This window comes from Saimiri boliviensis, chromosome X (assembly GCF_048565385.1).
Source record: "Saimiri boliviensis isolate mSaiBol1 chromosome X, mSaiBol1.pri, whole genome shotgun sequence".
Lineage (NCBI taxonomy): Eukaryota > Metazoa > Chordata > Mammalia > Primates > Cebidae > Saimiri > Saimiri boliviensis.
In genome coordinates this window covers 63,287,303-63,313,894 of record NC_133470.1, presented here as the reverse complement: position 1 = coordinate 63,313,894, position 26,592 = coordinate 63,287,303, and the positions used below count along the sequence as shown (strand labels likewise).

General features: G+C 43.7%; 1 protein-coding gene across 2 annotated transcripts in view; it reads left to right on the top strand.

Moving 5' to 3' along the window:
* The window catches only part of SLC16A2 (solute carrier family 16 member 2), a 109,999-nt gene that overhangs the window by 69,226 nt on the left and 14,181 nt on the right, over nt 1-26,592 (top strand). The gene's annotated exons all lie outside the window — the stretch shown is intronic.

Sequence of the window (26,592 nt, the reverse complement as noted above, 5' to 3'; positions counted from 1 at the left end):
TGCCTGGCTGGATGAGCCTTTTTTAAAACTAATTTTGTTGAGGGTTCCCTGTAGGGCCACTGCACATCATAGGAGTTTAATCCCCCCAGACATTTCCATGAAGCCCCTGGTCACCCAGGGGCACCTTTTGGCTGGGAGAAGCAAATGTACTTTCTCTTCAGAGATAAAGAAAGAGTCTCTCATTTACCTAAAAAAACAGCAGTATAGTTCCTCACACGAACATGCACAGACAAGCCAAACTGAGATTAATTTTGGGAGAAAATGCAATGGAGAAAATTCTTCACAATGCACCTCTGAACTAGAAGTAGGATCCTTAAACAACTTCCTAGGAGAAAAATAAAATCGCTCAGAATAAATCAAGGACCATTAACCAAAGGGGAGGCCAAGGCTCAGGAGGACTTACCAGTTCCACAGGAGGAGAAGCTCAAAGTCAGGGAGGCTTCAATGGGCCTCTTCGGGTACCTTAGCTCTGAGTTTGGGCAAACTTCTTACGGGTCCTGAGTCTGCTCTGAGGTCCCACGTTGGATGCCAAATTATTGTCAATGAAAAGAGTCAAACTCTGCAAAATATTTGAAGAGACTTATTCTGAGCCAAATATAAGTGACCATGGCCTATGATGCAGCCCTCAGAAGGTCCTGAGAACATGTGACCAAGATGGTCTGGGTGCAGTTTGGTTTTATACATTTTAGAGGGCCATGAAACATCAATCAAATACATTTAAGATATACATTGGTTTGGTTCAGAAAGGTGAAACAACTTAAGTTGGGGCTTCCAGGCTATAGGTAAATTTTTAAATTTCCTGGTTCACAATTGGTTGAGTTTGCTTAAGGACTTGGGATCAATAGAAAGGAAATGTTTGGGCTAAGATAAAGGATTGTGGAGACCAAAGTTTTATTGTGCAGAGGAAGCTTTAGCTAGCAGGGTTCAGAGAGAATACATTGTAAATGTTTCTTATCAGACTTAAAGTCTGTGTTGATGTTAATACCAGAGAGGTATAATGAGGCATGTTCAACTCTCACTTCCCATCATGGCCTGAAACAGTCTCTCAGATTAAATTCTAAAAGAGCCCTGGCTGACAAGGAAGTCCATTCAGATGGTTGGGGACTCTTAGAATTTTATTTTTAGTTTATAAATGGGAACAGATTATGGCTCAAATACTAGAGACTCTTGCTATTCTTACCAAGATTTATTAGAGTTTCTTGAATGGATGTTCCTTCATTTGCTGTATGCAATTAGGACAATTTCCGGAGACTTGAATAGTTGAGTTTTAAATGAATTTTGCCAGTTGCAGTTTTTTCATTTGGGTGCACAGGGCTCCTCGTACTCCCATTCTGGAACTGGAACCGTCTCTCTTAAGTTTGTAAACACCTCCACACACAGATTTCTTAAATCTTTCTAACCCCAAAACTGCCCTGGGATAGGAAGACCCCACCTAAGCAGTACAGTAGGAGAAACCTGGAATTTAAGGCACAAATTGGGACTAGACACTCTTGACAAATTTGTCTATCCTAGTGACTTGCCATTTAAAATGACTAAATGCAAGGTGGGACATACGGGATCAGAAGGGAGCAAGTGAGGCCATGCCTTCCCCCATACTCACTACCCTGAGTCTCTCTCCTAAGAGATGAATAGAGGTGGTGGGAGGGAGACTCATAGTAGAGAGAGAGGATACAGCTCTCTATAGCAAAGCAGACTGGAGTAGCTCCATTGGCCCCCTAGGGAAAGAGCCACAGGGAGGTTGACTTGGGTTTCACAAGAAAAAGTACAGTCTAAGGGTAAAGTACGGAAAGGGCTGACTCAGCAAGAAGTGAGCTCCCTGTCATCATTGAGGTTATTATGGAAGTAAAGGGTGGAGGGTCACATGTCCAGGACCCTCTATCATTCATCTACAGTTAGAATCCCAAGACTCTTGGGGGCCCATTAACCCTAAAATGCATTGATTTTCTGTGTTTGGAGAAGGAACTCTGCCCAGTTTTGTCTGGCCAAGTCAGGTGATTCCTAGGATTTTTGACATAATAAGAGTTCAGAAACACCCCAGGGACCACAGGCCTTTCCTGGGGTTTTGCAAAGGAGCAGCATTAGCATTCATTACTGCTCTAATCAGCATCTTAATTGCCAGTCTTACTCTCAGTCTTTATACTTAGTACCTGGTGCATATTCATCCTCCACCCACAACCGGTCCAGCTAAGCTTGGTGGCAAACATGAGATTCCCTAGACCATCTGCATTCCACCTTCTCTGCCTCCCCCTTTTAGAGAGCTCAGGAAATTGGTTTTAATCCACCAAGCTCCCGTTGCTTAGTAACAGAAGCGCCTGCTCCTAGCAACCGGGAACCACAAAGATGCTGCAGAAAGAGGGGGCCGTCTGGGCCCTGCTCTTGCTCAGCTACTGACAGCTGGCCTCCCCAATGTTTTCCTCACCCAGCACGGACAATCTGTCTCAGATGCCTGTTCTTGAAAAGCTGATCTTTGGGGCAGCTGCTGACCTCACCCCTCAACCTGCCTGCCTGGAGCCCCTCTGAATCCCACCTCCCAGGCCAGCAGGAGCAGCTCATGATCATAACAGGGTGGCTCTGGGAAGTGCTCTCACTGGAGAGGGACAGAGGTCACCAGCTGTGTTGGTTTCTTCAGTCTGGCCTGGTGGGTGAGAGTAGGGTGTCCCACACAGTCGCCTACAGCCCTGGGTGAGAGCAATTCCTGCCTGAGTTGGAGGTTGGGGAGCGTGTTGTAATCCAGCCCATTTGAGCGTGAAGACAGGCAAGGAACCATATGAGATCATTCTCTCCTAGAGATCAGGAAACTGCGAGTCAGGACAGGCTCGAGCCTACCCAGCCTTTCGGTGACAGCCGGGTCTGAAGCAGTGCCAGAACGTGGGGGCTCCCCGGTAGAGTCAGCACCCATGAGAGTGTCAGGCCACTGTGCAGCGCCAGAGACTTCTGCTTCCCCTCCTCAAAGGACAGCAAGAACACGTTTCTCCACCGCCTAAGAAGACACCTGCCCCCTTGCCTTCTGGGATGGCTCCAGCTTAGGGTGATCACCAATGCAGATGTTTCCATTTGACGAGCTGCTTTCCTAGAACTGTTGACATAATAATAAGAGTTCAGAAGTGCCCAGGTGAGGTCTGTCCAGAGCTCTAACTCTGTGTACCCGCACTAATTGGCATCTTCCTTAGTCACAGATCTCCCTGGCCTTCACGGGAGGTGCCGGTGGGTGCCTTCCCTCTCCGTCTCTCTGGAGCCTCAAGCTCTGAAAGTGGGGCTGTCCCCCCGGAGTAAACCATGGAAAGTGGGGGTGCTGAGGACCTTGCCCTGACTCCCATCCCCCCTGGCCCTGGACCAGACTCTGAGGCAAGAACAAGCCTTCAGGCTGTGAGCTTCTTTCTTGGCTTCTCCCCTCCCTTTCCCCTTTCTCCCTCACAAGAAAAGGGCTTCTGGTTTCTGCTTTCCATTGCCTGGCAACCGAACCAGCTGCCACAGGCTGAGTGGAGCAGCACAGATGCTGCTCGATGACGGGCTGAAATGAGGGGGTGCAGTTGCTGTCTCCAGTCATAATCCCCCATCAGCGATGCTGCTGGTGCTCACAAATTGGATACAAGGCTTTTTTTTTTTTTTTTTTTCACATTTGCCAGCGTGATGTCTATTTGAAAAGTCTTCCAAAGGCGGGCAGATATGCCACAATTGGGTAAACTGCTCCATACTTTGCTATTTCCTACTTAAAATGTGTCGTTATGGATAATTTCAAGCCTATACACAAGTGGAAGGGCATAGTGAGCCCTCCTGTACACTGCATCCAGCTTCAGCGATTATCAGCACCTGGCCAGACACACATCATTGGATCCATAAGTATTTCAGTATGGAGCTTTGAAAGATAAGAACCCCTTTTAGCATAACTACAGTGTCATTATAATACCTAAAGTAATTAGTAATCATTCCATAATATCATCAAATGGCCAGGGAATGTCTAAACTTTAAATGTCTCATGTCTCATCAATGATATGCAGGATTTACGTTATTGTGGTTTTTTTCCTCTTTATTGTAGTCGGGATCTAAATAAAGCTCACTCATTAATCTGTGAGTTCCTCCTCCTGAATATCCTGAAATGACAAGGACCTAGGATTGTCCTGGAAACCATTGACCGCAGGCTCTTCCTGAGATTCCCGTGAGCTCCGCTTTGAATAACAGAAGCTATTGCTAGTTCCCAGATCTTGAGGTGAGACTGAGCTTCAAGGCAGTGAAATGAAGAGCTCACTGTCCCCCAGCTACTGAGGGACTGGGTCAGGTTGTTAACTCATAGCAGGAGTCCAAGTGCCTGTGTGTGCCCTGATGACCACACTCTGACAGCCCTGCCTGCCCCACGTCCAGAAAGATGAGGGAAGCCTTCAGGAAGGGGGCAGAAAAGGCCTCCACCACTCCTGCCCGCACCCTCGTGCTAGTCCAGGTCCCACTCAGGATCTGTCAAGACCAGTGCAATCCCACCTTCTGTGACCTCCCCCACCCATTTCTCTCTTCCCAGGTGAATGCCCTTGGGTACATGTGCCTCAGTCTCCCCCTCACCCAGAAGAAACCTTGATTCCTAAATATCTGTGCCCCACACCCAAGGTGAGCCTCATCCCAAGCCTTTCGGAAGCAACTCCCCAAAGGGGTGCTGACTGCCTGAGTGAGGGGCCTTATGTGTGTGCATGTGTGGCAGGGGAGGGTGCGTTGCAAATACAGGGCAGTCTTTGGAGAGACATCCCAGACCCCAGCCGGGGAGCCAGCCACCAGACACTCCAGAGTGATGGTGTCCCTCTTGTCCTCAGAAGGGGCAAGGGAGTGTCCAGGCAACACCCTGGGCCTGAGCATCCTGAGGACAGGGGCTTTGGCCTCACCTCTCCCTCCCATAGGGCTTTTGCCCTCTGGGGGCCACAAGAAGTTCTCATCTGTACAGCAAAGATACTCAAGAGAATCAGCCGGGCTGTCCTCTTGGACAAGCCTCTCAGCTTCGAGTAATGGAAATCGCTCTGGCCCGAGCATTCTAGCATCACATCTTGGTCTCTGCTCTTACATCATGCAGCTCAGTGACCCTGGGCGTGGACCTTCTTTTGTGGGTCTCAGTTTCCTTATCTATACAAAGAAGGGGCTGGATCAGCTGCTCTCTAGGGGCCCGTTAGCTTTCAGGTTTCTATAATCTCCAGGAAAAGGAGACCCATACATTCCTTGGTAAATGGTTTCTGGTCTTCATTACCTTTACTGTCAGGAAAGTCTTCCTGCCTGTTTCCTTCTGTCTCTGAGCCTTATTTCCTCTGGCCGAGACCCTTGTCTAGATAAGCATGTTTATTGTCCCAGAAACGCCTGGGCAGGCAACAGGCATTTTCATCACCACAACTCAAGTCACGATGGGTTATAGACCCTGCCAAGTCCCTGTTCCCGATCCCCAAGGTGTTCAGGAGGCGGCAGTGTTCAGGCCACACACAGATGAGAGATCGTGGAACCGACTGGCTCCTTGCTCTTCGACGACTCCAGCTTCCCTATCTTCCAGATAAGGAAGCAGGAACTTTCCCCAGGAAACACAGAGCTATGGCAGGGAACAGCTGGGGACCCCTCAGGAGGGATCTTTCCTGAGCAGGAGTGGGGATGATGAAGAGGAGAACCAGTCACCTAAGGAGCAGAGTTGGGGCGTGAACTAAAGCCAGTTTATGAAAGACATCCTCAGGGAGCTCCTGGGTCCTCCTGGGGAAGACAGGAAATACACAGAAACACACACACACATGCACACACCCCACAGGAGAAGAGATTACAAGCATATCTGATTACCAGGTGCCTGAGATGGGACTCTAACTTGACTACACCACCCAGGGGCCACGAGTCTCCCAGCAGCTTTATGTATTCAACAAATAGTGACTGAGTTACTGGGCATCAAACAGTAAACCTTGTTGCAAGTACAGAGGACTATCTGTATCTTAGGTTCTTGCCTTGGTGTACTTGAAGAATCGGATCACACCAGGGCTTGGAGAATGAGTGCAAGGTTTTATTGAATGGAGGTGGCTCTCAGGAGATGGGGGTAGTTAAAAGGGTATGGAGTGGGATGGTTTTCCCCTGGAGTTGAGCCACTCAGTGGCCCGGGCTTTCCTCTGAGCATCCCAGCCAAACTCCGAGTCGTTCTGCTGGTCAGGGCCTGTGGCTTGCTGGTGCCTGTTGGGGTGTTCCTCTTGACGTCCAGCCGCCCGTGTGTACCTCCACTGATGTGCTCATTTCTATGTCCAGTTGCCTGTGTATCCCTCTGCCGATCTGCTCCTCTTGACGTCCAGCAGCTTGTGTGCATGCCTGCTAGGATTTTGGGGTTCTTATAGGCACAGGATGAGGGGGCGTGGCAGGCCAGTAGAGGTCTTGGGAAATGCTGCGCTTCAGCAGAAAAACAAAAATGCCGGTCTTCACTTCGGTCCATAGGCACAGGTCTGGGGGGTAGAGCCCTAGCCAGAGACCAGGCCCTTATCCCCTTGTATCATTTAAAGGGACCATACTCTTCCTTTTCCAGCACTTCCCTTCTGTATCACTGGCTGTGCCCATTTCTGGAGAAGTCAGTTCTGATTACTTGGAGAACGTAGTCTTAGGGAACAATTGGTCTCCCCTCTTCAGGACAGACAAGGAAGGTCGAGGATATGGATGACGTTCAGGCGCTTTTTGTCATCTCAACGAGAATTTGGTAGCTTCTGGGGCTTGGAGGAGAGCTGCAGCTCCCCTTCTTTAGAGTAGGTTCCCAAAGTTTTTTGTTTTTTGTTCTCAAAGTTTTGGGGTTGTTACTCCAAAGCTCATGGGTAAGCTTCAGTGTTTTTTCCAAGCCGAAATTGCATATTGAAACTGGGTGCCCTTTCTCTTGCTGGCTGTGGGGATGTAAAGTGTGGGCTGTAGGGCCTCAGATAACGGCACAATTTCAATCAATTGTTCTGTAAAATGTTTTCTTCTCTTCCCTGCTGATGCAGAGGGCCAAAGTGTTTCCTTCTTCAAAGCAGTGTCTGTGATTTAGCTTCCATTGACCTTGATAATGAACATAAAGGTCCTTGAGCGAGGCTGCCCCTTTAGCATGACCTTGCTGCTCTTCTCCTATATATGGGGGTGGGGGGCTGACACTGGAAGGAAGGGGAAAACAAATGAGAAAATGTCATGTGGATTCTATATTTAATGTGTTCAGTGACATGCAGAGATATTTAAGTGGAATTCTTGAAACCACCTTTGCAAAATGATGACAGTAAGAGAAATCTGACTGATAGTTGAGTCCATCTTGCTTCTAACCTCCAAGCAGTCCTTGGTCACTCCTGGGTATAGGCCAAGCTAACTTTGGGAGAAATTTAGTTTATTATTTAACCTTAAAGCAAGGAAGATAATAATAGCCTTTCCCAGAACTAAGCAGCCTTTGTCAAACTAATGAAAGGTCACAAGGTTAGGATTATGAAGAGTCTGAATTCTGCTAAGATGTAGGGTATAGTTAAATAATAACCAGCCCTTGTTCTGGAAGTCACGAGATTTGTAACTTCTCCAGTTACTCTGGTGGATAACGTCACTATTGTAGAACCTAAGATTGGTCTTCTGAGATATTTTTCAGACTTCTGCATTCTGACAACCAACTGACTCCACCCAGAGGCGGACTCCAGACTCATGATGCAACTGATCCTGTGCGCCCCCCTCAACCAGAGGCAGTCTCAGCACATGACCATAGTTTTTCACACCTCTATGATTGCATCCTAAATCAGTCAGCAGCATGCATTCCCTAGTCCCCTGTCCACCAAGTGTCCTTGAAAACTCCTAACCTCTGAGCCTTTGGGGAGACTGATTTGAGTAATTACTCTGTCTTCTGCATGGCTGACCTTGTGATAATAAAGCTTTTTTCTCTACTGCAATAGCATGGTCTCAGTGAATCGATTTTGTCTGTGCAGTGGGCAGGAAGAACCCATTGGTTGAGTACACTTTTAAGGAAATACTAAGGAAATGCCTTATTTTAGCTGCCTGGTTGATCCCATTGTTTGATTTCTGAGCCTTCCTGTTTTCAAGGCTGGTTTGTAAATCCTGAGATATTGAGGAGCTGCATGTTTTCTCAAAAGAGCAGATGGGCCCTCTGGTCCCCATCATGACCCCCTCTCCCACTGACTCTTAATTCACCTGGGGGTTTTTGCTCTTGGCTGCTGGCCCAGGTGAGGGGTCTGTGCCCATGGAAAACCGTGAGTTTCTAGTCCTTTGGGGCTCAGGGTTTCACCTCCCTTCTATCTTGGAGGCTGGACCCCACCCCAGTCAGCCTTTGGATGAGGGAGAAGGCACAGGCATGGTGGCATTGGCAACAAATCTCTTGTGAATCAAATTTTAGTCAGGCTCTTCTAAGTCCTCTTCTTGACTATATCTAGACCTTGGCCTCATCCTTGCCAGACCTGCACAGCCCCAATTTGCAGTAATCAGGTCAGTTTAAAGAGAATTCCCTCATTCCTAATATCTGATTAGTCTGCTCTCAGAAAGAATCATGTTTGATCAATCTAGCAAGAATCTTCCCTATCCTTGATGTCTCTTATCAATTGTACCCCCTGGTTGCACCCGCTACTACTCTTCTCCATTAATAAGCATTCCCAGCCCCTCAGAATTCAGTATTCAGCTCCTCATCAATATTCAGAATTGGGCCCAGTTTCATACTGATGCTTTCCTCTCTTGCAATAGTTCCATTTTTCTCTCCTTCTTTCCTTCCTTCCTTCCTTTTTCTTTCTCTTTCTGTCTTTCTTTCTTCTTTTTCTTTCTTTTTTTTTTTTGAGTTTTACTCTGTCACCCAGGCTGGAGTTCAGTGGCCTGATCTCATCTCACTGCAACCTCCACCTCCCGGGTTCAAGTAATTATTCTGCCTCAGCCACCCAAGTAGCTGGGATAGCAAGCATGCACCACCACACCTGGCTAATTTTTGTACTTTTAGTAGAGATGGGGTTTTGCCAAGTTGGCGGGGCTGGTCTCAACCTCTGGTCCTCAAATGATCTGCCCACCTTGGCCTCCCAAAATGCTGGAATTACAGGTGTGAGCCACCACGCCCCATCATCTCTTGCAATAGTTTCTGAATAAAATCTTTTTTTATTGGTGTTATCCAAAAAACCACCAGGATGGCTAAATAGTATAAAGGAGAACTTTGTTAGCAATATTGGTCTGCAAGCTGGGAAGAGAAAGTCTCCAGCATAGAGAGAGACGAAAGGCACTCTCTCTTCAAAGCAGGGAAGGACAGATTGGGTCTTATATCTCACAGGGCTAGTATCTCACATATTCAGTTGGTTTGGGTGGAAAGCTATACATATTTATGAGGGGAGCCAAGCACATGCAGGTTGGCTAAACATGTATGTAACATACATCCCATGTTCACTTTGTGGTGAGGTTTTAGCATTAAAATGAAGTAGAATTTGGCTTTTTATGTCAAAATTTAAATTATAGGACACAAGACAGTTTGTGCACATTCTCTTTAAACTGCCTAAAACTGATGTAAGATCTGCCCCATCCCCATCAGACTTTGAATGAGGGAGAAAAGCCAGGTATGGTGACATCCAGTCTTTTATTTCTCAGAGCTGGTAACTGAGGTCCAGGGAACACAGGGTACTTGACTCTGTTCCAGGAACTAGAAAGCTGGAAACTCCTGTATTAGTCTGTTGTTAGTAATTTAAAACAGTGCTTATTGCAGGGCTTATATTCTGGAATAGAATGTACATTTTAAAAGATTTTTAAGGTATTGGGGTTCAGATGGTATTTGGTTACATGAGTAAGTTCTTTAGTGGTGATTTGTGAGATTTTGGTGCACCCATCACATGAGCAGTATGCACATCACCATATTTGTAGTCTTTTATTCCTTGCCCCTCTTCCACTCTTCCCCTAAAGTCCCCAAAGTCCATTGTATCATTCTTATGCCTCTGTATCCTTATAGCTTAGCTCCTACATATCAGTGAGAACGTACAATGTTTGGTTTTCCAGAATATACAATTTTTGATGAATCTCTCAGAGGCAATATCAAACTTAATGTAATTCTGAGCTTCCTCCTTGCATGCTATTTACTTTGTTTCACAGTTGGACAAAATGAGTTCTAGGTAACAAAGGTCATTTGCACAAAGTTCTACGGCAATCAATTTTAGAACTCAAAATAAGGTTGTCTTAATAATAGGTATCCTTTATAAATAGAATGACTGGATGTACCAGTTTATAAATATTGTCTCATTCTAGTTTTTTTTTTTAATTTTTATTTATTTATTTATTTATTTATTTTTTGAGACGGAGTTTCGCTCTTGTTACCCAGGCTGGAGTGCAATGGCGTGATCTCGGCTCACCGCAACCTCCGCCTCCTGGGTTCAGGCAATTCTCCTGCCTCAGCCTCCTGAGTAGCTGGGATTACAGGCACGCGCCACCATGCCCAGCTAATTTTTTATATTTTTAGTAGAGACGGTGTTTCACCATGTTGACCAGGATGGTCTCTATCTCTCGACCTCGTGATCCACCCGCCTCAGCCTCCCAAAGTGCTGGGATTACAGGCTTGAGCCACCGCGCCTGGCCTATTTATTTATTTTTTTTGAGACGGAGTTTCGCTCTTGTTACCCAGGCTGGAGTGCAATGGCACGATCTCGGCTCACCACAACCTCCGCCTCCTGGGTTCAGGCAATTCTCCTGCCTCAGCCTCCTGACTAGCTGGGATTACAGGCACGCGCCACCATGCCCAGCTAATTTTTTATATTTTTATTAGAGACGGTGTTTCACCATGTTGACCAGGATGGTCTTGATCTCTTGACCTCGTGATCCACCCGCCTCGGCCTCCCAAAGTGCTGGGATTACAGGTGTGAGCCACCGCGCCCGGCCCTTCATTCTAGTTATTAAAATTAAAAGTCCTTCTCAAAATTAGCATGGTACACATAATAAAATATGTCTCCCCCCTGTTTATGTGCCATTAATTTTTCTTCATGTATTAGGTTGGTGCAAAAGTAATTGCAGTTTTGCCATTGAGCGTAGGGACAAAACCATAATTACTTCTGTACCAACCTACATTGTTTCATATAGTCTTTACAATAACCCTACAATGTGACAATTTCTCTCATTTTAAAGAATAGGAAAATAAGTTTGAAAGGTTTTAGTTACCTGCCTGAAGGAATATAGATGGTAAATGGTGAAGCCAGGCTTCTGATTTAGGTTTTGTGGTGCTAGAGCTAGGCACTCAATTGCCATATTATTCTTTAGTGTCTCCAAACCAAACTCTCCCCAGAGAGGCCTGTACTATGCCTAAAACTGTTTAGACTCACTTGTGCCCCAATGGACATGGTATTTACCCGGGCTTGGCAGACAGTACAGAGAACAAAGAGCCTACGGTGGGAGGAGGACAGAAGGCTTACAATCCCCAGGCCTGGTGATGAAAATACGTTTCAGACGCAGCTGATGACAAAAGCACTAGCCGGTTTCATGGGGAGGTTGTAGAGGGTACAACTATAATCCTGGAGCAGGTAGGGCATGAAACAAGAACCCAGTGCTGTTACTGCTGTCTCTGGTGAACCCCACCTCTGCCCCAGCAAAACCAACCATGTGAATACCATTAGCCAGAGCCCAGACCAGCCCCTAACCCACCGCATGGAAAGTGCTTCTGGGTTATTCCATACCTCAGGCCTAAGAGTAGGGCCTCAGTGACTGTCTTCAAAGTGTTCCCCAAAATCCTGCCTACCCTCCACAAGGAAGGGAGGGTATAGAAAACATTTTTGGGGTCCTGTATTCAAGCACTATCTGGGATGTAGGTATAGGCTTAAAACCTTGTAGTCCTTCTCAGCTCTCTCCTCCTCCCTCTGCAGACAGACTCTTGTCTCTTTTGGTATTTTAAATCTTTGTGTAGTAGAAAAATACAGTGTATTACTTTAGGCTCTGGTGACAGATTGGTAACTTCGGGTGATATCCTTTAGCCTTCCTGGGCCTCAGTTTCTCCACATGTAAAATGAGGAGGTTGATCTAGATGAGCACTGTGTTGTTATTCCAAACTCTTGTGTATGTGATTCAGTCTTATCTCTGCTACCATTTAGTAGGTCCTCAGACCAGGATCCTTCCTACCCTCCCTAAAAAATTCAGACACCAACCTTATCAGTAGCAGCTTCTAGTCCTGCCTCCCTACCCTTGTGGTTATAATGACCACAGTCATAGTTTTTAACATTCCACTAGTACTTGTGTGGGCTCTCCAGTAACTAAAGCTCCTGCATTTCTTGACCCTGTCATTCAAAGATCTCTACTCTCAGGAGTTGGAGGAAGGCTCACAACACATTTATTTTGTGAGGGTCTCTGGATATTTGTAAATGAAGAAATGCCAAAATACAGTCTAAAAATTGTAGTACTTTTGAAAGACTTACCTTTATTTTATTTTAATTTTTAAAAATTTATTTATTTTTGAGATGGAGTCTTGCTCTTTAGCCCAGACTGGAGTGCAGTGGTGCAATCTCAGCTCACTGCAACCTCCACTTCCCGGGTCCCAGTTCAAGTAATTCTCCTGCTTCAGCCTTCCAAGTAGCTGGGATTACAAGTACACGCCACCATGCCCAGCTAATTTTTGTATTTTTAGTAGTGATGGGGTTTCACCATGTTGGCTAGGCTGGTCTTGAACTCCTGATCTTGGGATCCACCCATTTCAGCCTCCCAAAATGCTGGGATCATAGGCGTGCACCACTGTGCCTGGCAACCCGCACTGCTTTCTTTGCTGTCTTGTGGCCACATACATAGGTATTCAAGTGAAACAAGCCCAGACTTCAAAGTTAAGAACTTCAGGGAATTTCTCCATTCCTGGTACAGCGGGGAGTCTGGAGCAAGCTGTTTGCCTTCTTTGCACCTTCATTGCAGAGCAGACATCAAGGAATGAAAGATTAACCCTTGACCTTGCTAGAAGATGGCATATTTACCTGATCCCTGGTGTTCCAAGCTCATGGTGAACACAGGGCTCCTGGAGCATAGTAACAAAGGGTGTGAGGGAATGCTATTATAATGCAGTTGAGAATAAGGGAAAAAACATTAGATGGAGGGTCAGAAGACCCAAAGTTAGATCTACTTCCGGTACTAACTTGCTTCGTGTCCTTGGAGAACACATTCAAGCTCTTCAGCCTCAATTTCTTCATTTGCAAAATAGGGTGCATATAGCATAATAGCTAAGAGCAAAGACCTTATTGTCAAATGGACCTGGATTCCCCAGTGCAGTGGGTCCTCACAGCACTGCAGGGGCTCCAGCACACCCCAAAACCTGAGATGCAGCAGTAGCCAACTCTACCGCTTACTAGCTGTGTGACCCAGTCTACTTATCAAGTCTTTCTTGGTGTGTTTACTTACATTAGTTTAAATAGAACACTAACATTATTGACTTTATGCAGTTGTTGTGAGAATTAAATGAAATAACATAGCTAATATATGTACGGAATTTGACACGGTCTCTGTCACATAGTAAGTGCTAAGTGTTAACTATTGTTACTACTACTAGTACTATTTCTACTTCTACTATGAAGAAAAGGAAGACGTGGGAGGACATTTGCTGCCCTATTTATCTTATACAGTTCCTGTAAAGATATAATGAGATAAGTGCTGGAAAAGGGTTTTGGGAGATAAAAGAACTTTACAAAGGTGAGGTGAGATTGACATTAAATTGCCAAGGTATTGGGACCTTCCCCCCTCAATGCCAGGTCACTATTGAGTCTATTGGACTCTGGCTTGATCAGGGCTGGCACGAGAGGCTATTGCCTTCCCTTCCCACCCACCCATCTTGCCTCCTGATGTATTGGATTAGAGGACGGGGTTAGAAACTTTGACCTCCGGTTGGAGGTCTGCAAACTCTACCACTCCCACCCCTATTACAGAAGCACCTGTCAGATAAGTAGCCAGTGCCCAACCCAGACCCAGAGTTCACTTTGCATTTTCCCTACTGAGGGCCTGGCTCCTAGTTACCGGTGATGAAGCTTCCTGCTGCTGCATTTCAGGTTTGGGGGTGTGCTGGAGCCCATGAAGTGCTGTGAGGACTCACTGCTCTGAGCAATCATTAACTTTTGCACACAAAGACACACTGTTGCATAACGGGCATTCCACACACTTGGGCTAGCTAAAGGAGGGGTGTCTGTGTGGGGGACATGTGACCCCTTCATTAGCAGCCTGAGGGGGGTGGCTGTCCTCATCTGCCTGCCCTAGGACTACATTTAATTCCTACATGTCAGGTCTTTTACATTAGCTCACTGAATCCTCACAAAACAATCATTTATTTAGTACTTTAATAAGGTCCTTTTTTTTTTGGATGAGGAAACTGAGGACTAGAGACATGAAATAAGTTTCTCAAGGTCGAATAGAAAGTAAGGACCTAAAGCATGGCTCACACCTGTAGTCCCAGCACCTTGGGAGGCCAAGGTGGGCAGATGGCTTGAGTCCAGGAGTTCAAGACCACCCCGGGCAACATGGCAGAAACTCCATCTCTACAAAAAATACAAAAATTAGAAGAGTGTGGTGGTGCACCTGTAGACTCAGCTACTCAGGAAGCTGAGTTCAGAAGATCACTTGAGCTTGGAAGGTTGAGGTGACAGTGAGCCATAATCATGCCACTGTACTCCAGCCCAGGTGACAGAGCAAGACTCTGTCTCAAGCAGCAAACAAACAAAAGACACATACAGCAAGTACATACACCTTGTTCTTAAATCTATGTCTGTCTGACTCAGAGCGTGCACACTTATCATTATACAAACATTATAGAAAGATTAATCCAGCCCATCCCTGATGGTTTAGTAGCTAGGAAAAAAAATTAAAGAAGGAAAATTCATCTATCTTAGAACCTTCCTTTAGTGACAGAGGTCCCAGCCTTGTTTCAGGAAGGCTAAGCTGAGGCTTAAGGAAATTTCCCAGCTGGAAGCAGGTTGTTAACCACCCAACCGATGTAATATCCTCTGGCCTGAAGGGACTTTTGATTTCCTTCTTCTGCTGTTTCCTCATTTTCCCCATCTCTCTCAGAAAACACTTAAGAAAAAGGGGCAGTATCCCTGGAAAAGGCATTTTAGATTGAAAAATGAGCTCTGTCCATATTTTTGCAGTCCCTCTGCCCTCTTTTTCCCTACCTCCCTTCCTTCAGACAAGGAATTCAAGGGTGCTAGGGATTATCAGCATATTCCTGTTTAGAGGCAGGAATATGGCCTAAGTGGTCTCTTGAGATTTCCTCCGGACTTCCATGTTTCATGAAGTCATAGCAGCAGGACTGTGACTATGGAACCAATATTAGTGCTTAGCTCAGCTCTGAGGATTAAAGCCATATTGATCCTGGCAGCCAGCCTTCCGTGGATTGATTAACTTGTCATCTGCCCCAGGCAGACTATCTGAGGTTTCCTTCCTAACGTTAAACTATAGTGTAGGGAGAGTTGCTTCTGGTAACAGAGTGATCACCTGTCCCATTTGGTTGCCTGCTGGAAGCAGCTGCCAAACTGGCTACCTCTTTAGCTCAAAAGTGCCCTTAAAGTTATAAGCGGGGCCCTATCTAGTTTCAGTCTCAAAAGTAGGAAGAGGCTCACCATTTTGGTACTTGTTTGTTGTTTTGCCTCTACAAATGCACTGATGCTTCCTGAAAGCTGAGCTTAAGAAAATTGTTCGTCTGATTCCTGCTGCTTCTTCTCTGGTGGTTGGGCAGATCAATGGAGCAGCCACATGTTTCCAAGGAGGGTATAGAGATTTGCTAACCTACTAAGAAGCAGCTGGTGAGCTCTAAACATCATTGCCCTATTACAATTTCACACTCACTCCTTCTGGTCCATGTGTTCAGGGTTCCTTTTCCTAACCCCACAGGGCCCTGGTAACCATAAGGGCTCCACCCACCATTTAAAGGTTGCAAGGCTGAGATGCTAAAATGATAGAGAGCCAAACAGGAAAGTAGATAGGGTGTGGTGATGGAGGAGACCTGAGGCCTCCTCCCTTACCCTGCTGTAAACCAAGTCTGTAGGCCTCATGTCTTCATCTGTAAACAATAGAAAGATCATTGATCGGCCTTTGCTGAATGCCTCTCCATGCCTAGTAATATGGGCAGGAAGCCTGGGAGGGAGGGGGACTGTAGAGACCTTGAGATAGATCTAGGCTGGGAGGCAATGCCCTGGAGTTCAGGAGGGCCAAGTCCATACAGCCATTGCCTAATGTAGTACTAGAAAAGCACCCCTGGAGGCAGGTGAGTTTGGCTGGGAGTTAAGTTGGGATTTACTTAATGTGTAAAGAGAGAGAGAGGTCAAAGTAAATGGTTCAGTGGGCAGAGGGAGAAAAGCAGGTCTGAGGGAGAAGGATCTCAGGGACTTTCCCATGGAGTCCCAGGGGAGAGAGACTCAGAAGGATGAAGGCAATAGAAGAGAAGATATGACGAGAACAGTTTGATCAGGGGCCTGTCAGGTATCACAGTGCAGTAGAAGGAGCACAGGATTAGGACTCTAAAGATGGGGATTTTAGCCTGGCTTAGCAATTTCTTTACTATATATCCTTGGGTAGTTTATGTCCTCTCTGAACTTCAGTGTTCTCATCTGTGATGTTGATTAATTGATTGAGACAGGGTTTCACTTTGTCACCCAGGTTGGAGTGTGGTGGTACAGTCTCAGCTCACTGCAGCCTTGATTTCCTGCTCAAGTGATACTCTGACCTCAGTCTCCCAAGTAACTGGGATTACAGGCCCATGCCACTATGCCTGGCTTATATTTACTTTATTTTATTTTTTTTGTAGAGAGGAGTTTTGCCATGTTGCCCAGGCTGGTCTTGAACTCCTGAGATCAAGCCATCTGCCTGTCTTGGGCCTCCCAAAGTGCTAGGATTACAGGCATGAGCAACTGCGCCCAGCCTTATCTGTGATTTTGTTTTGTTTTGTTTTTTCAAAGCTGTATTGTGGAATAATTTACATACAGTAAACCACATATATTTCAAGTGTATAATTTGATGCATTTTTACATGTGTACATACACAGGAAACCATGGATGATGAAGAAAAGGGAACACTTATACACTGTTGGTGGAAATGTAAATTAGTTCAGCCACTGTGGAAAGTAATTTGCAGATTTCTCAAAGAATGTAAGACAGAACTATCATTCAATCCACCAATCCCACCAATCCCGCTACTAAGTATATATTCAAAGGAAAAGAAATCATTATACAAAAATGATACCTGTACTTGTATGTTTATTGCAGCAATATTCACAATAGCAAAGTCATGGAATCAACCTAGGTGTCCATCAGTAGATGATTGGTTAAAGAAAATGGGGCATATATATACCACAGAATACTACTCAGGCATGAAAAAGAATGAAATAATGTCTGTTGCAGCAACATGGATGGAACTGATGGAACTGGAGGCCATTATCTTAAGTGAAATAAGTTAGAAAGTCAAATACCAAATGACAGGATTTTATTCTTTTTGATGGCCAGATGGTATTCCATTGTGTATATATACCACATTTTCTTTATCCATGTATCTGTTGCTGGACACAGGTTGATTCCATTTCTTGACTGTTGTGAACACTACTGCAATAAATGTGGTAGTATAGATAATTCTTTGACATACTGATTTTCTGTCCTTTGAATAAATATCTAGCAGTGGGATTGCTGGGTCATATGGTAGTTCTGTTTTTAGTTTTTTGAAAAACCTCCACACTGTTTTCCAGAATGGCTATCCTAATTTACATTCCTACCAACAGTGTAATTTTGTAGTAAGTCTTGAAATGAGGTAACATAAGAATTCTAACTTTATTCCTTGTCAAACTTATTTTCTCAATTCTATGTTATTCTCCTTTACACTTAAATTTGAGAATCAACTTGCCAAATTCTACCGAAACAACCTTCCTGGGATTTTAATTAGGGTGGCATTGTATCTACAGAACAATTGGAGAGAATTGACATCTGACCCATGAACAAGATATATCCCTCCATTTATTTAAGTCTTCTTTAATTTCTCTTGGCAACATTTTATAATTTTTAATATAGAGGTCTGATATATGTTTAATCAAATTTATCCATGAGTATTATAAATTTTTGATGACATTGCAAATGGTATTTTTATTTCAATGTTTATCCATTGCTAGTATATATAAATACAATTTGTTTTTGTATATTGACTGTATACTATGAGATCTTGCTTAGCTTATTTATTAGTTCTAGTAGATTTTTTTGTAGAGTCCTTTCATTTTTCTAGGTAGATGATAATGCTGTCTGTAAATAAAGACAGTTTTACTTCTTCGTTTCCAATCTCTGTGTCTTCTATTTCTTCTTACTGTCTTGTTTGTTTTTAACTTTTATTTTAGGTTTGGGGGTACATGTGAAGATATGTTACATAGGGTAAACACGTATCACAGGGGTTTGTTGTACATATTGCTTCATCACCCAGCTATTAAGCCCAGTACCCAGTAGTTATCTTTTCTGCTATTCTCCCTCTTCCCACTCTCCTATGTCTTCTTACTGTCTTATTGCACTAGCTAGAACCTCCAATGGAATGTTAAGTAGAAGTAGTGAGAGCAGACATCCTTGTCATATCTCTTTTGTTTGTTTGAGACAGGGTCTCACTCTGTTGCCCAAGCTGGAGTGCAGTGGTGTGATCACAGTCACTGCAGCCTCCACCTCCCCAAGTTCAGGTGATCCTCCTGACTCAGCTGCTTGAGTAGCTGGGACTCCAGGTATGTGCCACCGTGCCTAGATAATTTTTTGTTTTTGTTTTCGGTTTTTTTTTTTTTTTTTTTTGTAGAAAGCAGTTCTCACTATGTTGCCCAGGCTGGTCTTGAACTCCTGGACCCAAGTGGTCCACCTGCCTCAGCCTCCCAAAGTTCTGGGATGAGAGGTGTGAGCCACTGCACCTGGTACCCTGTTCCTAACTGTAGTGTGGAAGCATTCAGTCTTTCACAATGATAATGTTAGCTATAGGTATTTAATGGTTGCCCTCTATCAGGTTGTGAAAGTTCCCTTTGTATTTCTGGCTTGCTAAAAGATTTTTTAAAAATTTGAAAGGATGTTTAATTGAGATTATTATGTATACATTTTTAATTTTAAGTCTGGTATAATTGCATACTGCATTGATCGATTTTTGAATGTTGAACTAACCTTAAATTTCCAGGATAAATCACACTTGATCATGATGTTTTGTCCTTTTTTTTTGTGATGGAGTCTCATTCTGTTGCCCAGGCTGGAATGCAGTGGCACCATCTCTGCTCATCGCAACCTCCGCCTCCTGGATTCAAACAATTCTCCTGCCTCAGCCTCCCTATGCCTGGCTAATTTTTTGTATTTTTTTTAGTAAAGATGAGATTTCGGGCCAGGCGCGGTGGCTCAAGCCTGTAATCCCAGCACTTTGGGAGGCCGAGGCGGGTGGATCACGAGGTCAAGAGATCGAGACCATCCTGGTCAACATGGTGAAACCCCGTCTCTACTAAAAATACAAAAAATTAGCTGGGCATGGTGGCACGTGCCTGTAATCCCAGCTACTTGGGAGGCTGAGGCAGGAGAATTGCCTGAACCCAGGAGGCAGAGGTTGCGGTGAGCCGAGATCGCGCCATTGCACTCCAGCCTGGGTAACAAGAGCGAAACTCCGTCTCAAAAAAAAAAAAAAAAAAAAAAAAAGATGAGATTTCACCATGTTGGCCAGGCTGGACTCGAGCTCCTGACCTCAAGCGATCCACCCACCTCAGCCTCCCAAAGTGCTGGGATTACAGGCATGAGCCACTGCGCCCAGCCTATCCTTTTTATATACTGTAGAATTCAATTTGCTGAATTGTTAAGAGTTTGAAACTGTTCATGATGGAACTTCATCTGTCGTTTTCTTTTCTTGTGATGTTTTTTATCTGGCTTTGGTGTCAGGGTAATACTGGCCTTATATGGCTGGGCACGGTGGCTCACGCCTGTAATCCCAGCACTTTGGGAGGCTCAGGTAGGAGGAATTCACAAATGAAGCCATTTTGGTCAGCCACTCTATGATTCATAAGGGCCCTTTCATTTTTAACATCTTGCAGTTCTAATAAGGACGCTGTCATCAATGTTTTTATTTTAGATATGTTTGTCTCTCTTCTGTCTCCTTATTTCTTTTCTGTCTTTGCTTTTGGCCTATTTCTCATACTGTCTATTAGGTGAATGCCTGACAATCTGAGTCTGTAAGCGCTGGGCCAGCCTTCTCAGAAAAAGATGAGGAAACTGTTTCAAGACATATTTTCTCCCAGCACTGTTGGGTTTTAGTAAAAAAGCCACCTGTAATCTGCCTTAGCTACTAAAGTAGATAACTGACGATTGGCCACAACCAGTGGGTGTCAAATCAGTGACCATAGGCCATTAAGCAGAGCCTAGTTACCCTTGAAGGACTGGGACAGGAGTTAAAATGTCTCATTTTCAGACCTGGCATGAGTACTCTTAAGCGTGGGTCTCTCTATTTCACTCTCTCTCAGTTTGACTCTCTGTAAAATTAGTAACTGAACCCCTAAATCTTCTAACTCCAAAAGTGAAAGTAAATAAACAATAGCTGCAGAGGGAAGGAGGCCAAATAACCTAATATGGAGGTAATGAGACAACTTATATGTTCAGTGATTACTTGGCTTTAAACTTTGAAACTTGGGCTGGGCATGGTGACTCAATCTCAGAGCTTTGGGAGGCTAAGGAGGCAGGATGGCTTCACACCAGGAGTTTGAGACCAGCCTAGGCAACATAACAAGATACCATCTCTTCAAAAACTAAAAAAAAAAAAAAAAAAAAAAATTGCCGGGTGTGGTGGTGCATGCCAGTAGTACCAGCTACTCAGGAGACTGAGGTAGGAGGATCGCTTGATCATGGGAGCTTGAGGCTGCAGTGAGCCATGATCATGCCACTGACTCCAGCCTGGGTGACAGAGCAAGATCCTGTCTCCAAAAAGAAAACAAAGTCTTGAAATTCCAAAGTAGGTAGCCCAGGAAAACTGGCATGTCTTGAGACAAAATGTGGAAAGATAAAAATGAGATTTGTTTAGATATGGAATGCTTGGAAAATAATGTTTTCTAGTATTGTTGTGCCACCCCAGAAAAAACACCATTGCATTTTAATGAAAAAAAAAATATATATATATATATATACTGGAAGGACCCAATGCCAGGACAAATATGAAAGTACTTTTGTACTTTTAAAATAAATATTTGCTGGAAATATGAAGTAGAGTTCCAGACACAATGGATGGATGGTGAGTAGCTACCAAAGCAAATGGGCTTAGAGTGTCTGAGTGCTGGAAGAAAGAGCTTTTCAACACACTGTTTGTCAGAAAATGGAAAAAGGTTTGGAAGAAGCTTCCCTAAGCAAGAGTGTTTCATCTATTCACTGGACAGATGGCTATGTAGCACTTAACTCTGGGCCCTGGCCAAGGCTAGGGAAATAATTAATAAATGAAGCTCAGCTGGAGGTCACTCTTCTGGTCAGCCACAAAGATAATGGAGGTCAGGGCTCCTGTTATCTCAGTCCCCAAAGAAGACCAGAGTGTTGCATTTCTCCCCTCTGGAGCTCCCCAGCTGACCCCTAAAGTGCCTTCTCCTACATCCTCCTTTTAAATATGTTTCACCAATTCTTTCAGTCATCTGACTAACGTGTGCTCACTACCTGGCTGGATGTACCAGCATAAGTCATCACAGTCCTGAGCTGCCAGCTACCTATCCCATACTGTCCCCATGCCATACTAATACCAACTATCCCATTTATCTGAACTAGATGTAGACACATTACCATGTTCTGGGAACTATCATTCCAACTATCATTCCAACTATCCCATTTATCCAAATTAGATGTAGACACATCATCATGTTCTGGGAACTCTGAAGAGGCGTGGGGATGGGGCAGCAGTGGAATATTTCTGGCAACACAGACTCTAATTCATAGTGCCATTCTCTCCACTTAGCATGGAGTATAGCAGTTGGTTAGCTTAGCCTTAGAAACTGGCCTCTTAATTCTATTTGCTATTCTTTCACTGTACTGTACATCTCGTCAGGAAGTAGGGGCTCTTGAACAGAACCATCTCTGCTCCTGTGTCACCCTCCTTACCTCTCTTTCTATCTACCCTTGACCTAGCTTTGGCCATTATTTAGCTTTGCACTATCATTTTCTCATTTGAGCTTTTGTTATTTCCCCACAATAACAGGAATTTATGAAAGCTGGCTCTTGGAGTACCCTTACTCTCTCTCTTTCAACCCAGAGGGAGAGCTCAGAGAGCTTCGCTTTCAGCAGCCAAGGAGTGAGGAATCTGGTCTCATACTTGAATTATTTTCCGAGCAGTCTTCTATACTTCAAAGACATTAACCTGAGTGCCTGGGTAAGGATCCAAGGCACTAATTAGGTATTTGAGTGAAAAAACTTTGTAGATGAGGAAACTTGAGGGCCAACAAATCCAGGATGATGCTGGAAACACCAGAGTTCTGGCCTTGTACTGCCCAGGCCCAACAGAAATCTAGTTAGATATGGGTACTTAGAGGAGGAAAGTAGTGTTGCCTACTGAATACAGACGTATGCTCACTTAGATACAGGCCTTTTGGGGCCAACTCTCACTCCATGATACCATAGGAGAGGGGTTGGCCTTGTTACCCCTGAGAGGGGAAGGTTAAGGTTGAAAATAACTCTGGGAACCACTGATGAAAAGTGTGAAAGGTATAATAACTATACCATAGAATTATATGAATTATAATAGTTCATCCTCAAAATCCAGGGATCTGTTGAACAGAAAATTTATTAGTCAGGAATTACATACTTGCTCAGCATTTATGTACTGTGGGTTGAAAATAATGTTCTCTGCCTGATAGAACGTTACAGGGTTCCAACTGATTTTTCGAAGTCTGTTTAGAAAGATGACTCTGTACATTGCCTGTTGAAATCTACCCAACTCTCCCACATCTCAGTTGCTTCACTGAAATCTCTTTGTCTTCCCCATATAAGAGCAGGGGTAATTATGGGGAACGATAGAAACTCCTAACTTTGAGTCCAAAAATTGTTAGAATTCTAGAAAACCTCTACCTACTCTGTATTTTCCAAAATGGGAAACTGAGTATAACAAAAGTAAAGGATAACCAATAACACCCATCTATTATCAATATGGTTATAATTGTCATCATAATTGCTATAATTATTAGTTCTTCCTTTTTAATATAGTCATTGCTTGATTATTTTTCTTATTAAATTTTTTTTGAAAACCTATCCTACTAACACTCCCTAAGTCACTTCTCTTATATAATTCTTTTATTTTTTATTTTTTTTGAGATAGAGTTTCGCTCTGTCCCCCAGGCTGAAGTGCAGTGGTGTGGTCTTGGCTCACTGCAACCTCTGCCTCCTGGGTTCAAGCAATTTTCCTGACTCAGCCTCCCGAGTAGGTGGGATTACAGGCATGCGTCACCAGACCCAGCTATTTTTCTTTCTTTTTTTTTTTTTTTTTTGTATTTTTAGTAGAGATGGAGCTTCACCATATTGGCCAGGCTGGTCTCGAACTCCTGACCTTGTGATCTGCCTACCTCGGCCTCCCAAAATGCTGGGATCACAGGCGTGAGCCACCGCGCCCAGTGACTTCTCTTATATAATTCTTCAGTCACAATCTAGCTATTAGATTACCTTTCTCTCCCTTTATAGAAAATTTTCTTTCACTTGGAGTTTCTGACTTCTCTGAAACTCTTTAAATAGAAAATTTTATTCTGGTCTTGAACCATGAGATTCATAAATTTTATTGCCCTACTTTAAAAAAAAAAAAATGTGTCCCCTACTCTATTGTGAGCTCCTTGAAGTCAGGTACCACATGTCACTCATTTAACATCTTCAATGCCTATGGAATAGACATGTGTCTGGGCCAGAGAGAATGTTAAATAACTCTTGAACAAATTAATATAACACATGGATTACTTCATTTTAAAATATATATATTTAGCATTAAAAACTATATCATGGCACTTTTCTCTATACTTCCATGAAGTACAGCTAAAAATGCTGGACATTATATCTAAAACAAATTTAACAAGATTGAAAAGTGGAGAGAAAAAGACAGATGGGCTAGGAAACTTGGAACCTAAGAAAAAACATAACAGAAAAACCTGAGTTTTCTCTTTGCTTCACGTATCTTAGACCTGGAGCTGAAGAAGCCAGCAACCAAGAAATGCCAATGGAAGCAAACAAACAAACAAACAAAAAAGCTTGATTTGTCTAGCCAAAAGATGGGAAAAGGGGCAGCCTAGCAAAACAAAAACCCTTTAAACAATAACCCTCCTACTCTAGTCAAACACCGTGGGGAAAAAATGTGCCCCACTTGACCTTTGCCAACAAAGGCCTACTGGGGGAGCCAAGACTTCTACACTCACTCAGCTGTAACAAGGTGCTCCAACCTGCTCCCTTCCCATGCTGAGGTGGTGTCAGAGAAAACTTAGTAGGGGGCCAGGAATTTCTTCCCCTCAGCATAACAAGACCTACCCTTCCCCCATCGTGTCAGTAGAGACCACAGAGGGAGCCTGGACTTTTACCCTTGCCAGACTATAACCTCCAACCACCTCTCCCACTCCTGACAAGGTGCCAAGGTGGTGTCAGTGAAAGCCAAGTAGGAAACTGGGACTTTTACCATCACTCACTGAGGTAAGACCACATGGGAAACAGCAACAAGGAACCCTCCCATCCAGGGAGGTATCCAAAGAAGCCTAGTAGGGATCTTGAATACCCATCCCTGCTCAGCAGTAACAAAGTACTCTTCCTTCCCAGAGTGTCAATAGAAGCTAAGCAGGGAACCTGGACTTCCACCTCCATCTAGTAGTAATGAAATGGTCCCTCAAAGGCACAGTATCAGAAGAAGACTGCTAAAACACAAGATTTAAATAAGATCCAGAGTCTCATATCTAAAATGTCCAGAATACAAAAGAAAATCATGAAACACACCAAGGACCAGGGAAATCTGGACTTCAACAAGAAAAGATCATCAATTGACACCAACATGAAGATGACACAGAAATTAGAATTATTTGGCAAGGATTTTAAAGCGGCCATCAAAAAAATGCTTTAACAAACCATTAAAATCATACCTGGAACAAATGAAAAAAATACTAATTTTCAGCAGATAAATAGAAGATATAACGACTAAATAAACAGAAATTTTGGGAGCTGAAAAATGTAATAACCAAAATAAAATAAGCCCACTGGATGGGCCCCACAGCAGACTAGAGAAGACAGAAGAAGGAATTAGTAAACTTGAAGGCAGAACAATAATAATTGTTCAAGCTGAATAACAGAGAGAAAATAGATTTTAAAAAAATGAAAAGAGTCTCAGAGGCCTGTGAGGCTATAACAAAATATTTAACATTTCTGTTATCAGAGGAGTCCCAGAAGAGGAAGAAAGCAGGGCTGAAAAGGTACATGAAGAAATAATTGCTGAAAACTTCCCAAATCTGTTAAAAACATAAATCTGTAGATTTAAGAAACTGAGCAAATCCCAAAGAGAACGAACTCAAAGAACTCTATGCCAAGACACATCATAGTCAACTGACTCTTCTATGGTGGATACTAGTCTATTGTCAGATTTTGTGTGTGGCAAAATTTTTTCATCTATTGCTTGCCTTTTCATTTTCAGAACTGTTTTTGAAAAGCAGATGTTTTAAATCTTGTTCAAGTCTAATATATCAAATCTTTTCTTTTATGGATCATGCTTTTTGTGAATATCTTCAAAATCTTTGCCTAACCAAAAGCCAGGAACATTTTTCTCCCATATATTCTTCTAGAAGTTGTATAGTTTTAAGTTTTACATTAAGTCTATGATTCATTTTTCATTATCTTTTAAACATAGTGTGAGTATTGATATTTACAAAGTTCTTTATGCACATAATTATATCTGATCATCATTTTAAGAAATGTTTGAGGCAGGCACAAGCAGAAATTTTAATCTCCATTTCACAGATGAGAAAACTGAGGATTAGAGAAGTGCTGTGTGACTTCTCAAGATCTCACAGCTGATAGGAGATGAAATGGCAAGGTAAGAGGTAAAATTGTGATAAAAAGTTGAAGTCTCCTGCTGTCCCAGGTTAGTACTTTTGAAGCCAGGCAGAGAGGGCTCAGGGTAGGGTGCCAACAAAGTAAAGATTCCCAGTGGGGAGCTGAGCAACCTACTTGGCACTGAGGTAAGAGACACAGCCAGTGGACTAGCCCCAGATTGCACTCCTTCTGCCCACTTGGGGCTTCACAATTGGAGAGAGCCAGAAGCTGGCTCAGTGCCTAGCTCAGGTGTCACTCAATGAATGCTCTTTGATGATGACGATGAAGATTTGGAAGTGTTCAAATGACAGCTCTGAAAGTAATTTCAGAGTTAGAAATTAAAGCTAAGAGGAAAAGTTAAGGGAAGTAAGATTATTTAGCCAAGAAAAAAGAGGCTCAAGATGAAACTTGCTAACAGCCTTCAGATAAAAAAAAAAAAAAAAAAAAAAAAAAAAAAAAAAAAAAAAAAAAAAAAAAGCTTGTTTTCCTTCTGAGGGCTGAGCAAAAGGAAAGAGACTGGAAGAATCTAAGTAAAAGGGCAAGTTTCTTCCTCCTTAGGATTGTTATAGACACCTAAGAGCCTTTAAAAATAGGATAAGTCCGGGCACAGTGGCTCATGCCTATAATCTCAGCACTTGGGGAGGCCAAAGAGGGCAGA